Source organism: Triticum dicoccoides, chromosome 4B (assembly GCF_002162155.2).
Source record: "Triticum dicoccoides isolate Atlit2015 ecotype Zavitan chromosome 4B, WEW_v2.0, whole genome shotgun sequence".
NCBI classification, from domain to species: Eukaryota; Viridiplantae; Streptophyta; class Magnoliopsida; order Poales; family Poaceae; genus Triticum; species Triticum dicoccoides.
The window spans coordinates 650,071,457-650,089,485 of NC_041387.1; the positions used below are offsets into that span (position 1 = coordinate 650,071,457).

General features: G+C 48.9%; 1 pseudogene; it reads left to right on the top strand.

The window, feature by feature from the left end:
* The first annotated feature begins 1,262 nt into the window (after nt 1-1,262).
* On the top strand, nt 1,263-13,233 carry LOC119292970 (annotated as a pseudogene).
* Nucleotides 13,234-18,029: the final 4,796 nt, after the last annotated feature.

Genomic DNA, 18,029 nt, shown 5'->3' on the forward strand with positions numbered 1-18,029 from the left:
GCTTTCGTTCGTGGGCCTGCCCAACGCGATGTAGAGTGAGCGTCGTTCCTCCTGGTAGCGCTTAAGGAGCCACATAGGAGTTCCTCCTATCTGTCACATTTTGCAACAAATGGTCGGCAATTCAGGCAACCGACCGACTAGGCCGATCCAGTAGCATCGTGGCACTATAGCATAAAGATCACCCAAAAAGTTGCATGCTCCCGACATACCGAACAAGAGACCTTCAGCATAGAAGGCGTTCTTCTAGCCAATAGAGATAACGAGTGTTTGTGTCTATATAGCATTGTAAAATTTTAAGAACCAAAGATAGCACAAATCCGAATACTTTCTTTTATGTCCCATTTTTTATTTCCTTTCCTGTTTCTTTCAACCGGGAATTTTCAAATATTCTTTGGAATTAAAAAAAAAGAGTTCGAAGTTCTCAAAAAAGAAAAAACGTCTGGGTTTTTAAAATTTTTCTTGGAGTTTAAAAAACATCTGTTGTTCCTAAATATTTTTTACCAAAACAAATTCCGCTTTTTCAAAAAAATATTCCAAGTTTCAAAAAAGCTGGCATTTGCAAAACTTCTTCTTGGTTTTAAATATTAACTTTCTGTAGAAAAGTTTATGAACATGAACCCTATTCAAATTTTGTGATTTGTTTAAAGAAGTCAATCCTTTTGTAAAAATGGGATCTTTTTTGAACTATAGAATACCTTGCGTGTTGTGGCATGAATCGATTACAATATTTTAGTGATTTGATTGCATGACACATCTATATTTGATTTAATAATATATGAACTAAAATTTAAATGAATATTGTATATTGTATTTGATTATTGTGTAGTTGAAAAATATTTTGAATATAAATGGCATAATACAATGGAAAACTTTTTATGTTGAGTGAATTTTTGATGAGGTGACATGTGTGGTGAGGTAGGATTTGTGCATGGAATCAACAAATAATGTAATAGCTTTCTCATGCATGTTGTGGCGAGTCTTTGATGTGGTCGCAAGTGTGCATGTTAAGATAATAGAGGTATTGACATGAACTATTTAGGTATATAGGATATGTGAACATTTTTTTTGCAAACGGGAACATTGGTTAAAACAACTCCGCCTATGTTGTCTCAACATAGCCGGTCCCAAGCCCGGGTAAAGGAGGAGGGTTGTGATAGGCTTGGCGAGCCAACGTAAAAACTCAGCCACTCTTATGGAGATGAAACCCAAAAGATTTTCGTTGGGGCGTAACCCTCTCAGCGACGCGCTACATCGGAACCCGGATGTGGTGGAAAATGGGCAAGGGCCCACTTCTGTTGAGCTGCCTTACCCCGATTCTCCTCTGCCTTGCACTACCTACGCAGCAAGCCGCTGTCGTGTCTTGCCCCTGCCTCACGCAGCCTTTGCAGCAAGCCACCATCGTGCCCGCCTCCGAGGTCCTCCTCGCCTCTGCCATGGCCTGCCGGTGCGTCCTTCACCAGCTGCTACACGTGCTTGCTGGCCAGCGGAGGTCCCGGAGCTCCTGGTCGTTGCCATGGACGCTCCCCTATAGCCATCCCCATCCCCCGCTGCTGGTGCTACTGCCGGCCATGGGTGTGGTGTGGGACCTGCGGTCGGTTGCCGGGGCATTTGCGGCCTGCCTTCCATGCAGGCAGCCCTCCTCGTCTCCGGCGGCCCCTCCTGCCCCTTGGGTCACGGTGACTTCTCTCGCGGGGATGCGGTGATGCGTCTGTGGTTGTGCCAGACACAGGGCTCCTCACGGTGGGCATTTGCTGGTGATGCTCTGGTCCTGACAGCCTAGGCCCGCGTCTCTCCGATGTCCTTGGCTGTCGGCGTCTTCGCCAGGCACTCCCGGCCTCAGTGGCCATGTAGCCGCGTCCATTCCAGCACACCTGGCTCGTCGACTTCTCGATGGCTAAGGCCACGGCAGTTTGGATCTGCATCTCTCCAGTCCTAACTTGTCGGTGTTGCTAGGTGCCGTCGTCCTACCCCCCACGTGGTTCGCTTCATGGCCTGACCCACCGTAGACGTCTCAAAGCATCCTCCTTTTGCCGGATCCAACGCTCGTGGGTTCCGGCCAATGTTGGCTTCCTCATCTCCGATTCCAGACTTGGCGGCTATGGGATTGCTCAGTGAGGGAGTCCTGGATTAGGGGGTGTCCGGATAGCCGGACTACCATCATCAGCCGAACTGTCATCAGCCGGACTATCATCATCGACCAGACTCCAAGACTATGAAGATACAAGATTGAAGACTTCGCCCCATGTCCGGATGGGACTTTCCTTGGCGTGGAAGGCAAGCTTGGCGATACGAATATGTAGATCTCCTACTATTGTAACCGACTCTATGTAACCCTAGCCCTCTCCGGTGTCTATATAAACCGGATGGCTCTAGTCCGTAGAACAACAACCATTACAATCATACCATAGGCTAGCTTCTAGGGTTTAGCCTCCTTGATCTCGTGGTAGATCCACTCTTGTAAACATGCACAATATCAATATCAATCAAGCAGGATGTAGGGTTTTACCTCCATCAAGAGGGCCCGAACCTGGGTAAAACATCGTGTCCCTTGTCTCCTGTTACCATCCGCCTAGACGCACAGTTCGGGACCCCCTACCCGAGATCCGCCGGTTTTGACACCGACATTGGTGCTTTCATTGAGAGTTCCTCTGTGTCGTCACCGATAGGCTTGATGGCCTCTTCAATCGACAACGACGCAGTCCTGGGTGAGACTTTTCTCCTCGGACAGATCTTCGTATTGGGCAGCTTCGCACTGCTGGCCAACTCACTTGGCCATCTGGAGCAGATCGAAAGCTACACCCCTGGCCGTCAGGTCAGGTTTGGAAGCCTAAACTTCACGGCCGATATCCGCGGGGACTTGATCTTCGATGGATCTGAGCCACAGCCAAGCGTGCCGCGCTGTCACGATGGGCACGACCTAATTCTGCCGCCGGACAGCACCTTGGAGGCCGCACATGAATCCGCTCCGACCCATAGTCTGGAGCCGATCGCTCAGATCGAGGACGGATGGCTGGACACCGCCTCGGGAGCTGCAACTTCTACGGCGATGGAGCCGAACACTTACCTTGTCCCGCATAAAGCTCATGACTCCGAGGTGCCGGACTCTCTGCCGGACTCCGAACCTCCTACGCCCCTGCCGGTCGAATCCGACTGGGCGCCGATCATGGAATTCACCGCTGCGGACATCTTTCAGCACTCACCCTTCGGCGATATCTTAAATTCGCTGAAGCATCTCTCGCTATCCGGAGAGCCCTGGCCGAACTACGGCCAGGATGGTTGGGATGCGGACGACGAAGAAATTCAGGGCCCACCCACCACCCACTTCGTAGCCACCATCGACGATCTAACCGACGTACTTGACTACGACTCCGAAGACATCGACGGTATGGACGACGATGCCGGAGACTATCAAGAACCAGTGCCTACAGGACACTGGAAGACCACCTCGTCATACGACATATATATGGTGGACACCCCAAAAGATGGGGACGGCGAAGAAGCAACGGAGGCCGATTCCTTAAAGAAACAGCCCAAGCGCCGGCATCAGCGGCGCCGCTCTAAACCCCGCCACAGCAAGAATAGAGATTCCGGCACAGGAGATAATAACACCCCAGAAAGTGCCGAAGACAACCCCCTCCAGCACGATCTAGCGCAGGAGGAAGCAGAAGCAAGCCCTCACGAGAGTGCGGCAGACGAAGAGGTCGAGGATGATAATTACTTACCTCCCTCCGGAGACGAGGCAAGCCTCGACGACGACGAATTCGTCGTGCCTGAGGATCCCGTCGAACAAGAGCGTTTCAGACGCAGGCTAATGGCCACGGCAAACAGCCTAAAGAAAAAGCAGCAACAACTTCAAGCTAATCAAGACCTACTGGCCGACACATGGACCGAGGTCCTCGCGGCCGAAGAGTATGAACTCGAACGCCCCTCCAAAAGTTACCCAAAACGCAAGTTGCTCCCCCGACTAGAGGAGGAAGCGTACAAACCTGCATCACCAGCGCACAATGCGGCAGACCGACCACCTCGTGGCCGCGACAAAGAGGCATGCAAGCCCTCCACCAAAACCGTACCCCGACATCGCTCAAAAAGCATGAAGCCACGGGGGAACGCGCCGGACTTGCGGGATATATTGGAGGACAAGGCGAGACAATCTAGATCTATCTATGGATCACATGGGCGCCCCAAGACCCACCACGAATACCGTCGCGCCGGATACAACTACTCCGGCCGGGCCGAACACAGCAGACAACGCTCTCTCGAGCTACGTCGCGATATTGCTCAATACAGAGGCGCCGCACACCCACTATGCTTCACTGACGAAGTAATGGATCATCAAATCCCTGAAGGGTTTAAACCCGTTAATATCGAATCCTGTGATGGCACAACAGACCCCGCGGTTTGGATTGAGGATTATCTCCTCCATATACATATGGCCCGCGGCGACGATCTTCACGCCATCAAATATCTCCCGCTCAAGCTTAAAGGACCAGCTCGGCATTGGCTTAACAGCCTGCCCGCAGAGTCAATTGGATGCTGGGAAGACCTGGAAGCCGCATTCCTCGACAACTTCCAGGGCACGTATGTGCGACCACCGGACGCAGATGACCTAAGCCACATAATCCAGCAGCCAGACGAATCGGCCAGGCAATTCTGGAAACGGTTCTTAACAAAGAAAAATCAAATCGTCGACTGTCCGGATGCAGAGGCCCTCGCTGCCTTCAAACATAACATCCACGACGAGTGGCTGGCCCGGCACCTAGGACAGGAAAAGCTGAAATCCATGGCAGCCCTCACATCACTCATGACCCGCTTCTGTGCGGGAGAGGATAGCTGGCTAGCTCGCAGCAACAACCTCAGCAAAAACGCTGGCAGTCCGGATACCAAGGACCGCAATGGCAGGTTGCGTCGAAACAAAAACAAACGCCGTATTAACGGCGACAGCAATGAGGATACGGCAGTCAACACCGGATTCCGAGGCTCCAAGCCCGGTCAACGGAAGAAGCCATTCAAAAGAACCACTCCGGGCCCGTCCAATTTGGACCGAATACTCGACCGCTCCTGTCAAAGACATGGAACCCCCGAAAAGCCAGCTAACCACACCAACAGAGATTGTTGGGTATTCAAGCAGGCAGGCAAAATAACTGCCGAAATCAGTGACAAGGGGCTACACAGCGATGACGAGGAAGAGACCCGGCCGCCGAACAACAGAGGACAAAAGGGATTCCCCCCTCAAGTTCGGACGGTAAACATGATATACGCAACGCATATTCCCAAGAGGGAGCGGAAGCATGCACTAAGGGACGTATACGCGATGGAGCCAGTCGCCCCTAAATTCAACCCATGGTCCTCTTGCCCGATCAATTTTGATCGAAGAGACCATCCGACCAGTATCCGCCATGGCGGATTCGCCGCATTGGTTTTAGACCCAATCATCGATGGATTTCACCTCACGAGAGTCCTGATGGACGGCGGCAGTAGCCTGAACCTGCTTTATCAGGATACAGTGCGCAAGATGGGCATAGACCCTTCAAGGATTAAACCTACAAAGACAACCTTCAAAGGCGTCATACCAGGTGTCGAAGCCAGTTGTACAGGCTCAGTTACACTGGAAGTGGTCTTCGGATCCCCGGATAATTTCCGAAGCGGGGAGTTAATCTTCGACATAGTCCCATTCCGCAGTGGCTATCACGCTCTGCTCGGACGAACCGCGTTCGCAAAATTCAACGCGGTGCCGCATTATGCATACCTCAAGCTCAAGATGCCAGGCCCTCGTGGAGTCATCACGGTCAATGGAAACACGGAACGCTCCCTCCGAACGGAGGAACATACAGCGGCTCTCGCGGCAGAAGTACATAGCAGCCTTTTAAGGCAATTTTCGAGTCCGGCCGTTAAACGACCGGACACGGCCAAACGCGCCCGGAGCAACATCAACCAAGACCACCTGGCACGTTCCGAGCACGCGTAGCAATGCGGCCTCAACCCCAGCCCTCGCACAATTGTAAGACAAACTCTCCGCGTACATAATTACGCCCTGGAGATACCATGGGCATAGGGGGAGAGGCACAACCACACCAGACCCAGAGTGCGGTTCGACCACACCAGGGGCTCCCAAGTGTGTGGCTCTTTTTATCTTTTATTTCTTTTTTTTTACACAGGACTCTGTCCGGCGGTGAACCTGCCGAACTCATGATGCAACAACGAGGGAGGGACAAAGGCTGCGACGAACACTCAGGTGGTCTCCATTACGAGCATTAAATTTGTTAAATACACCATTCCGCGGCCTACCCCTGGAGGGAGACGCCTTTAATTCGTCCAATCCCTTGTTTTCCGCACTATTTGTATCATTCCGCACTCATAGCAGATCTTCTCAAATAAAATGCAGCACTTTTTGCACATAATTGCATTACCTTATATATATATATATGTTCATTTACGACATGTTGCATCCGTACATTTTGGTACGGCCAAATACACCAGGGGCTTATGTTCCCCGCATTATGGTGTGATAAAGTCCGAACACTTTCACAAGTGCGGCACCCCGAACTTATAGCATTATATGAATCGGCTCCGAATCATGTCTTGGGTCAATAGTTGGGTTTGCCCGGCTCCCATGTTTGGCACCTTACGTTCCGTTCTATCGGCTAAGGTAGCACTGGGAGAACCACTGCGATTGCGCCCCGGTTGAGCCGGGTTAACGCCTCAGTGGAGAAAGCTAAAACTGACTGTCATGATAAGGCGAGAGACTGGTCGCTGTTTGAGAGGTCCTTTCGGGTCCTTAAAGACCTACGCCGCTTCGAGCGAAGTTCCGGATAATGTCCGACGAAGGCATGGATAGCGCCCCTAATTCGGCCTTCCGAATACTAGGGGCTTCACCGAAATTTAAAATTATAGAATTCTATGGCTAAGTGAGAGTGTTCAAGCACTATAAGTCCGGTTGCCTTGTTCGTTGTGTTGAGCGCCTCCCTAGATGGACCCAAAAATGGGAACAAGAGTGCTCAAGTTTATCCCGAACACCCCAGCACTCGTGGCATGGGGGCTGAAGCCGACGAGTTGCCATCTCTCAGATTTAATAAACGGCCGCATAGAAGGTAATATTTTAAATTAACAAGCGTTGCTTAGCGCATATGAACAAAGTTTTCAGCGCACAGGATAACACATTGCGAATTTACTCAATAATTACATCTCTGGGGCACTCATCCGCAATCTTGCGGGCACCCTTCAGGACAGTCCTATAGTACATTTCGGGCGTACGATATTCCTTGCCCGCTGGTGGCGCGTCAGTGATTAGCTTCTCCGCATCCAGCTTGCCCCAATGCACCTTTGCGCGGGCAAGGGCCCGACGAGCACCTTCAATACAGGCGGAGCCCTTGATAACCTCCACCTAGGGGCACGCATCCACCAACCGTCGCACGAGACCGAAGTAGCTCCCAGGCATGGCCTCTCCAGGCCACAGCCGGACTATGAGGCCCTTCATGGCCTGCTCGGCCGCCTTGTGGAGCTCGACCAGCTGCTTCAGCTGGTCGCTAGGGGGCACCGTATGGCCGGCCTCAGCATACTGAGACCAGAAGACCTTCTCCATTGAGCTCCCCTCCTCGGCTCAGTAGAATGCGGCGGCATCAGAACGCTGCGAGGCAGATCTGCAAACGCCCCTGGAGAGCTCCGAATTCGGGTAAGTAACACTTAATTTACATTCACATGCTTGCTTTGCATGAAAAATGCCTTACCCGCCGCTATCTTCCTCACCAACTCAACCTCCTGAAAGGACTTATGGGCATCGGCCTTGGCAGTCTTGGCACTTTCGAGAGCCGAGGCAAGCTCGGACTCTCGAGTCTTTGAGTCACGCTCCAAACTCTCATGCTTTTCCATGAGAGCCTGGAGCTCTTGCTGAACCACCGCCACCTGCGCCTCCTGCTTTTCTCGCTCTGCCCGTTCTGCGGCCGCATTGCGTTCGGCCGCGGACACGGCCTCCTTCAGGGTCGCCACCTCGTTCGTGGCCCCTGCAGTACCCATGTTATCCTTGTTATTTTTTGTTGCAACCTAAATCCTTTTCTGTAAGGTACAAGTTCAAAATGGTGTTACTCACCTTCTTTGTCCTGGAGCTGCTTCTTGGCGCGGCCGAGCTCTTGCTCGGACCGCTCGAGTTGACCTCCGCAGTCAGTGCGGCAGAGGTCAGCAGCGTAGCCTGCAACCCATATTGACATAATTTTTTAGCAACCCTGCATATATCTTCTTTTTTTTTCAGATCCTCAGTCCGGCTTTTCTTTCCGAACACCGAACCGAGCATCAGGGGCTACTGTCTATGCGGTATTACATTGCATATTTTTATCTTCTTACCTCAAAGCCTGATAGAAGGCTACTGCAGGCTCCGGTCAGCCCGCTCTTGGCGAGCTGTACCTTCTGAATCACCGCACTCATAATAGTGCGGTGTTCTTCCTCGATGGAAGCGCTCTGGAGCGCCTCCAACAAATTGTCCGACGCCTCCGGTTGGACGGAAGCCGCCGGCGTCACGGTCTTGCCCTTCGTGCGAAGGGGCCGTCGGCCGGACTCCGGAACCACTGCGGGTTCTGGTATGGAGTCCGGCGCAAAGTCCGGGAGGCTGCCTTGTGGCGCCTCCGGAGCCTCCCCCTGATGGGTCCCTTCTTGGGATCCCACCTCGGCGTCCTTGGTGTCGCGAGGGGTGGAGGCGGTCGGGATGGAATCTACATCCGACGGAGCCAACGACCCGCTCGATGAAGCGGGGAGATCATCCTTGGCCGGACTACAGGCAACATGCGGCATCAGAATGACACTATGTGACACAGAAAAAGAAATTATAAATCACTCAGGAATCCGGATACTTACGATCTCGCTGGAGGCCTGGCCCTTAAAGGCCGTTCTTCCTCGCCAACGTTGATGTTGGCGGAGCTGTCCGGGGGAATAGTCCTTCCCCTCTTGGACCCTTCGGCCTCCCATGTTGGGGAAGCCTTCCTCTTCCTCTCTCCCTCCTCTGGGAGAGAGTCCTCTTTCTCCTCCTCGTTTTCGGGGGAGGAGTCCACCCTGGAGTCGTCGGACACCTGAAAATGGGAACTCTTTCGAGCACCCGTGGCCTTCTTCTTGGCCTTCTTCTCCGGCACCACGTGCGGTGCCGGAACCAGCAGCCTCGCTAGACGGGCGTCTACTGGGTTTTCTAGCATAGGAGCCGGGCAGATAATCTGCTCCGCCTTCCTCATCCAGTCCTATCAAAGGAAAAGGGGAAATTAAAACCCGCATAGAATCAAACTATGAAAAGCAAGTGTCCCGTAAAGGGGTAGAATCACTTACCTTGTCGGCTTGGCGCTGCGAGCGAAATCCGCGATCTTCAGTCGCGGATGCGGGGGCTTCGGCGCCCTTACACAGCACCCTCCAGGCGCCTTCATACATCATGTCGAAGAGCCCGCTCAGCGCCTGGTGCTGTTCCGGATTGAACTCCCACAGATTGAATGCCCGCTCTTGGCAAGGGAGAATCCGGCGGACGAGCATGACTTGGACCACGTTAACCAGCCTGAGCTTCTTCACCAGCTTCTGGATACAGGCTTGGAGTACCGTCAGCTCCTCCGAACTACCCCACAGCAAGCCCTTCTCTTTCCAGGAGGTGAGCTGCGTGGGGATACCAGATCTGAACTCGGGGGCCGCCGCCCACTTAGGGTCGCGCGGCTCAGTGATATAGAACCACCCCGATTGCCACCCCTTGACGGATTCCACAAAGGCCCCTTCGAACCAAAGGACATTGGGCATCTTGCCCAACATGGCGCCTCCGCACTCCGCTTGAGTGCCCTTCACTACCTTCGGCTTGACATTGAAGGTCTTGAGCCACAAGCCGAAGTGGGGCTGGATGCAGAGGAAGGCCTCGCACACGACGATAAACACCGAGATGTTGAGGATGAAGTTCGGTGCCAGATCATGGAAATCCAGGCCGTAGTAGAACATGAGCCCCCGGACAAAGGGGTGAAGTGGAAAACCCAGTCCACGGAGGAAGTGGGGAAGAAAAACGACCCTCTCATGGGGCCTGGGGGTGGGGATGAGCTGCCCCTTGTCGGGCAGCCGGTGCACGATGTCGCCGGACAGGTAGCCGGCGCTGCGCAGTCTTTTGATGTGCTCCTCCGTAACGGAGGAGGTCATCCACTTGCCTCCCGCTCCGGACATAACTGGGGAAGGTTGAGACGGGATGTGCGGGCTTGGGCGCTGGAGCTCGAGTGCGCGGAGAAGGATAAGCAAAGGAGGAAGAAGAAGTAGGTGAAAAGGTGAATCCTTATCCCTTATATAGGCGGGCAAAGTCTACGCGTCCCCCACCGGCCTGGTAAAACTCGCTTATCCCCCAAGCGTCACCATCAATGGCGCGGTTGGGTTGCCCACGTCCGTATTGATGAGAATCCCGGATTAAGGGGGAACATGATCTCTGCTTCGACAAGACGTGCCAAGGAAACCGCTTCGCTAAATGCGCTGAGGTGGTAGAGTAAAAAACGATTCAAGTAATGGCTTGGTAGTGGCGTGACGTCATGCCACAAAAAAGTCAGCAGATCGAACTTGTGTATATATTATTCTCTCTACGGTGAAATGTGGAATTTATTTTGCAGAGCCGGACACTATCCTGGTGTTCACAATCTTCTATCATTCGGAGGAGGAACCCGCCTTGCAATGCCAAGCAATATACGCGCCGGACTTATCGTCATTGAAGCCTGGTTCAGGGGCTACTGAGGGAGTCCTGGATTAGGGGGTGTCCGGATAGCCGGACTACCATCATTAGCCGAACTATCATCGGCCGGACTATCATCATCGACCGGACTCCAAGACTATGAAGATACAAGATTGAAGACTTCGCCCCGTGTCCGGATGGGACTTTCCTTGGCATGGAAGGCAAGATTGGCGATACGGATATGTAGATCTCCTACTATTGTAACCGACTCTATGTAACCCTAGCCCTCTCCGGTGTCTATATAAACCGGATGGCTCTAGTCCGTAGAACAACAACCATTACAATCATACCATAGGCTAGCTTCTAGGGTTTAGCCTCCTTGATCTCGTGGTAGATCCACTCTTGTAAACATCCACAATATCAATATCAATCAAGCAGGACGTAGGGTTATACCTCCATCAAGAGGGCCCGAACCTGGGTAAAACATCGTGTCCCTTGTCTCCTGTTACCATCCGCCTAGACGCACAGTTCGGGACCCCCTACCCGAGATCCGCCGGTTTTGACACCGACACTCAGCTTCAGGCCAGGGAGAGATCCCTGCTCGGCTTGCCGGTGCTGGCAGTGATGGCGCCCGCGGGTGTCGTTTCCTTCTTGGAGGCGCTGCCAAGGCCTTCAGCTATGCCCCTCTTCGAGTTGGCGTCTCGGTGTCGTATTCCTTCTCGAAGGCGTTATCTTGCTTGCTGTGGCGGTGTCCCTGGTGTTAGCTCGGGTGATGTTGAAATTTTTGTTAGTTCGGCGCTACCGGTCGTGGTTCGGGCTTGACGTGTTTAGTTCTGATGTATCTTCTATTCGGATTGAGCATCCATTGTCTCTCTGCTCCAGACACTATGTTCACGCCTGTCTGCGTTCGTGTCATGTGTTGCACCCTCTGTATTCATTCTATTTTTTCTATCAATGAAATGATACGCAAGCTTTGGCGTATTCACGAAAAAAAGTAATATGGATCTCGGAGGGAGTAAACTTTTATTGCAATGGCAATGTCATGAACAGTATCAGGAGGAGCTAGCTTACATGTACCAGTGAGAGGAGCCTCTACCTGACCATCAAGGCCAGTACTACACGTTGTTCTATCCATCTTGTAGCTCCAATTCCCCGAGCTTTGGGGGCGAGAGCTTGAACGAGCTGGGGCAGCCATATCCGGCTCTGTCACCATCGGCCAACTTCCTCTCCTTCGCCGCTGCCGAGGCTAGCACCCACAACTTCTCCGGAGGATCCTACGGTGGACTCCAAGTTCAGGGTACGAGGCAGCAGCTGCAGGCACCCATGAGGCGGGGCAGGGCGACGGTGAGCGTGCAGGAGCATGTCATCGCCGAGCGCAAGCGGCGGGAGAAGCTGCAGCGGCAGTTCGTGTCCCTGGCCACCATTGTCCCAAGCGTCAGGAAGGTGCACCTTTGTTTCTTTTTAGTTCGTTTCCTCATGTTTATATAGGAAAAATATATCTTCATCCACAATACCAAATCAATATTATTAGATGCATAATTAATTACTTTTCATATTATACAATTTTAATATATTTGATGTTGATATGTTTAAATATAAGTTTGATCAAAGTTATATGAAGCTTGACTTCAAACTTATATGCGGAGTAAAAAGAAATGGTGGGAGCATGTGACAAGACAACTTGGCACTGGTATCTGTGTAAGCATCAATAGTACTCCCTCCATTTTTGTATACAAGGCCACAAACCCATATTACATGTACCAAGGTAGAAATTAATGGCTACTTAGACCAATGTTGCAAACTAGTCTTTTCTCCTTGCTTGACATGTTAATTAATGTGCATTTATCTCTCCAACGCACAACAAGACAACTCTCTCACTCCTTGTTGGTTGATTAATACGGTGCATTCAAATCAATCTTCTCACCCAGTCGCAAAAAAAATCAATCTTCTCACTCCCGCATGCATGCTTGAGGTATTAATGTCTTTGGTTGCTAGTACGAGGCAAACCTCATCAATTTTACATTGATTTGTGATAGTGGCCTTGTATAACTCCAAATTGTAATTTTGATAGTGACCTTGTATACAAAAATGGAGGGAGTACCTGCAGCTTAATTAGCCATTTCTTTTAGGTGGACAAGATCACTTTGCTTGGGAGCACCATCGAGTACGTGAAGTAGCTGGAGGAAAAGGTGAAGGCCCTGGGAGAGCAAGGCCTGCTAAAGTCGGGAGAGTGCACCTTGTTCGAGAGCAAGTGCAGCATATCCGCCGCCGATAAGGATGACTCAGCAGGCCCAAGCGGGAGCGGCTCCGGGTCCGGCCGGGGACGCCGAGTACTCGAGCCTGGTCGACATTGAAGCCAGCACCCGCAGGAACATGGTGCTCCTAAAAATCTGCTGCAAGGAGAGGAGGGGGGTGCTGGTGATGGTGCTCTCTGAGCTCGAGAACTAGGGCCTCTCCAAGTCTCCATCATAACCACCAACGTCGTACCATTCACGGACTCCTCCCTAAACATCACCATCATCGCAAAGGCAAGTAATCCCTGCCTTCCACCGTTTCTGCTCCGGTGCTCCCCCCTGGGTTGAACGCGAGGGGGGGGGGGGAGAAACACAAGGACGGCTGAGATCTGTCAAAAACGATTCGTGAAGAGGGGCAAGATCGTCTTTTTATGCCCAAGGAGAGCGCGCGTACATCCTTGTACAAGCCCGCATCAGCACGCGTACAGCCCCGTACAAGCCCGCACTGGCCCGATTACTTTTGTACACTGAGAGTATACATGTATTGTACGTGGGCGTATCATTTTCCCTTGTCACGTGCGGCGGTCGTGTGCGTGGGCGGCGGTGGTCGTGAGCTAGCCACGCGACCACGCGGCGCACGAAAACTTCCAAAAACGTCACATCCTATAAAGAGGGAGGGGAACCACCACCGGCCGCATCGCCCCCACCATTTACCCCCAAATCGGCTCACTCCCTCTCTCCTTGCCGCATCGTCTCCCCCTCGTCTCCATCGCCCCGCCACCGCACCTACTCGCTCAACCCCACCGCCTCCCTCTCTCCGGTGGGTTCTCTTAGGCTTTGATGGCGCAAGGTGGTGGCGTTGTCGCCGCTGCGCACGGAGTTGCGGTCGAGGCCGCGAACACCGCGGCAGATGCCGTCCAAGAAGTGGCCGCCGTCGGCAGTGCGGGAGATGCTGCACCTGCAGTCGCTGGATCGGTCGCTGTGGCGGTGGATCTGGTGGAGCAGGGGGTGGTGGGCTCGGACTCCGTCGTGCCGGTCCTGGTGGTGACAGCGTCTTGTGGCGCACTGGATGCAGGTGCAGAGGCGAGCGACAAGAAGGTGGTGGATGTGGTAATCCTTCTCGTTCCCCTCCTCTCTTAGTTGTAGTTGTTAAGCAGAAGATTTAGTAGATAGGTTTTTTTATTGTAGATTTGTGATTGAATGCGGCACCCCCTTCTGCTTGTTAGGGTTTTTTGATTGAATGGGGAACCCCATTAGAGAGTTAGGGTTTTTTGTAGTTGATTCGTGGTTGAATGCTAGAGAGATCATAATGAAAGTTATGTTTTTTATATTAGAATCTGGATTGCCTCATGTGCTCAGATTTTGTTCTGTGCTGTATATGTTGTTAGATTTGTTTTGCATATTCCCTCAGTGGGCCACGGCAGGGGCTGAGCCGCCACCCAGTGTATCTATTAAAGTTGATATTGTACAAATGAGGTTAAAATCCTACTTTGTTCATTTGAAGTCTATCAATTAATTGTTGAAATGAACAAAGTATGTTTAACTAGTGCACAATTTCAAAATAGTTAGGAGCTTCACTTCATTATCTATAAACTCAAATTGTAGGTAGGTTTATTTTTGATCTGTAGGATTCCTGTACTTATAAAGTGAATCATAAGTAGGTTTGCTAGACATGCAACTATGCCAGATGACCAACTCATATTAAATTGTTGTTGTATAACTCCATGCATGAATTTCATATGAATCATCCGATAGATGTAGTAGTTAGGGTTTTTTAATTAGATGTTTAGTTAGGGTTTTCTTGTATTGGATTCATTTATAGCCATTTATATGTATGATCTACGATTGAATCATCCAGTAGATGTAGTAGTTATGGTTTTAATAATTAGTTGATTAGTTAAGGTTTATTTGTATTATTCATTTATAGACAGTTATATAGATTCCGTGATTGAATGAAGTAGTAGATGTGCTAATTAGTGTTTCTTAATTAGATGTTTAGTTAGGTTTCTTTTGTATTGGATTCATTTATAGGCAGAGATAAATGTAATTAAATGGTGTGACTGAATGATGCAGTAGAAGTAAGAGTTATGATATTTTAATTAGATGTATGAGTTAGTGTTATTTGTAGTGGATTCATTTATATCCAATGATATATGTAAGTAAATTTTGTGATTCAATGTTCCAGTGGATCTAGGAGTTAGTGTTTTTTAATTAGATGCTGGAGTTAGGGTGTTTTAATTAGATGTAGGAGTTAGGCTTCACCATTTCACTTATTCTGACATATGAGTGATCATTGAGAACTGCTCTGAACTAAATATTTATTAATATTTACAATTTAAATGAAAACCTGACATGTTTGTGAAGTTATATATAAAGGTCCTATTTGCATTGTCTGTAAAAAACTGCTATCTCATTGGTTAATAAGAGAGGAATGATATTCATTTATACCTTCATATGCATGTTCAAAAGAAAAATCTGAATTTGTATGTCCATATGAATGAACTTGTATGTTCATAACCCAATTGTTTAGTATCTATATAGCTTGATATATAGTCTATGAATTAGTTGTTGAAATGTACATACCATGTGTAACCTGTGCACCTTTTCAATATAGTTAGGAGCTTTCCATCATTATGAAAAATAAACTTGTTTGTAATGACATTATTTGAACTGCAATTCAATTCCTTGTAAATGACTTGCTTGGTTGACAATATAGCAGAAGGAGGATCTTGTTGGCAACAAGAGGAAGTGGGACTCATCTGGCTACTACCCTTATGACAGTGATGAGGATGAGCCGTACGAGTTAAGGCCTAGCTGAAATGTTATTTGTGCATTGACTTAGTGTTAGATGTTTATAGTATTTGAATGCATAATGTATTAATGTCAGTCATTAATGTGTGCAGTATCAATCTAGAGATGATGTGGACAAGGGGAACATCGAGTCCTTTGAAGAGAAGGTGGTGCAGAAGATCAGGGCCCAAGGATCTGCTATGTACTACAACTGGAAGACGGACAAGTACCGGTGCCCCTACTGCAGCAGGCCCAAGCCCAGGTCTGGGTTGTTGGAGCATCTGATGGAACATTGTCGGGCTACATCCATCAGTAGTGATGAGTACAAGATTAGGGCTCAGCATTCTGCCCACCACAAGGTCCTGAAAAACCCTAACATGTAGTTGCCCTAGACCCTGGTTGTCGTATGATGGAGGAAGGCTCGGTCCTTTTGGTGAACTTTACATCGTATTCTGATGGTGGAACTTTTAGTGGTAATTTAGTATGAACTTTATCTAAGTGTAGTACTGTGATGTGTGGTCTAAACATATCTAATATGCTAGTGGTCTGCATCAGCAAGTGTGCAGTGTGGATGCTGCTATCTATGGTAGTAATATATATTGCTATCTATATTTGTGTCCCTTAAATTTGTCATTATGGTTCCTTAGATGTATGGTTCCTTAGATGTATGATTTGCTTGAATTTAGCTGTTGCAATGATCAGACATGCCGCATCAGTGTTGCTTCACTGATCAGGCATGCTGCAAACACTTCCCATGTTGCGGCCATGTGGAACATGTTGTGGCAATGGTGCAATAAATTCCCATGCTGTGGCCATGTGCAACATGCTCCGCCCATAAGCAAATCGGACCAAATGTAAAACTTTGCGTTTAGTTAATTAATGTTGTTTAGTGAAGTAAGTGGAAATTGGTCATCCACACATAGGGCATCTTTCCTTCATTTGCGGAAGCAAAAATAGCAAATACTCCACCATATGATCAAATATTCCAATAACTGAGCACATATTCCATCATTTCATGAAATACTAATAAAAAAGTAGATAAAGATGGTGTGTGTGTGTGTGTGGAAAAACAACATTTGAATAAAGGTGTAATGATTATTTGCAATATGAAGGATTTTTCATGAAATGCAAGTTGATTATTTGAAATATGAAAGATCTCCTTTTGTACAATTTATAGTGGCTCCGTGAAGCTGCATGTTTTGAACCGACATTGGGCAGGGCATAAAAAATTCAGAACAAATTCAAAAATTGTGACCCACATTTTTTTGTACATGGTGACCCATATGTGCCAAACATGGCTATGAAAGAAAATTTGGAAAAATATATATTTTACAATGCCCCCTTGAGGTATAGACCGATATTTTGAAAAGTCAGTCTAGAGGGCATTATAAATTAATAAAAAATTCTAAAAAATATAAAACTTTGGAAAACTAGCTTTGTTTGTGCAAGAGATCATGTGTGCCAAAATTGAGGTGATTTGGAGGTGGTCGAAAAAATCATCGCATTCCGGAGGGGCCATTTGGTCTTAACTTAAGTCAGTTTTTCAACATACGTGATTTTTCCACCACCTCCAAATCACCCAAATTTGCTTGTACATGGTGACCCACATGTGCCAAACATGGCTATGAAAGATAATTTGGAGAAATAATAATTTACAATGCCCCCTTGATGTATAGACCGATGTTTTGACCAGTCAGTCTAGAGGGCATTATAGATTAATAAAAAATTCAAAAAAATATAAAACCTTGGAAAACTAGCTTTGTTTGTGCAAGAGATCATGTGTGCCAAAATAGAGGTGATTTGGAGGTGGTCGAAAAAATCACCGCATTTCGGAGGGGCCATTTGGTCTAACTTAAGCCAGTTTTTAGGTGATTTTTTCCACCACCACCAAATCACCCAAATTTTCCACCACCTCCAAATCACCCAAATTTTAGGTGCAAATGGGTGCAAGCTAGACCGATGTTTTTAACTTAAGCCAGTTTTTAAACATAGGTGATTTTTCCACCACCTCCAAATCACCCAAATTTTCTTGTAAATGGTGACCCACATATGCCAAACATGGCTATCAAAGAAAATTTGGAAAAATAATAGTTTACAATGCCCCCTTGAGGTATAGACCGATGTTTTGAGCAGGCAGCCTAGAGGGAAGTATAAATTAAAAAAATCAAAAAAATATAAAACCTTGAAAACCTAGCTTTATTTGTGCAATAGGTCACGTGTGCCAAAATAGAGGTGATTTGGAGGTGGTCGAAAAAATCACCGAAATCCGAAGGGGCCATTTGGTCAACTTAAGCCATTTTTTGAACATAGGTGATTTTTTCCACCACCTCCAAATCACCCAAATTTTCTTGTAA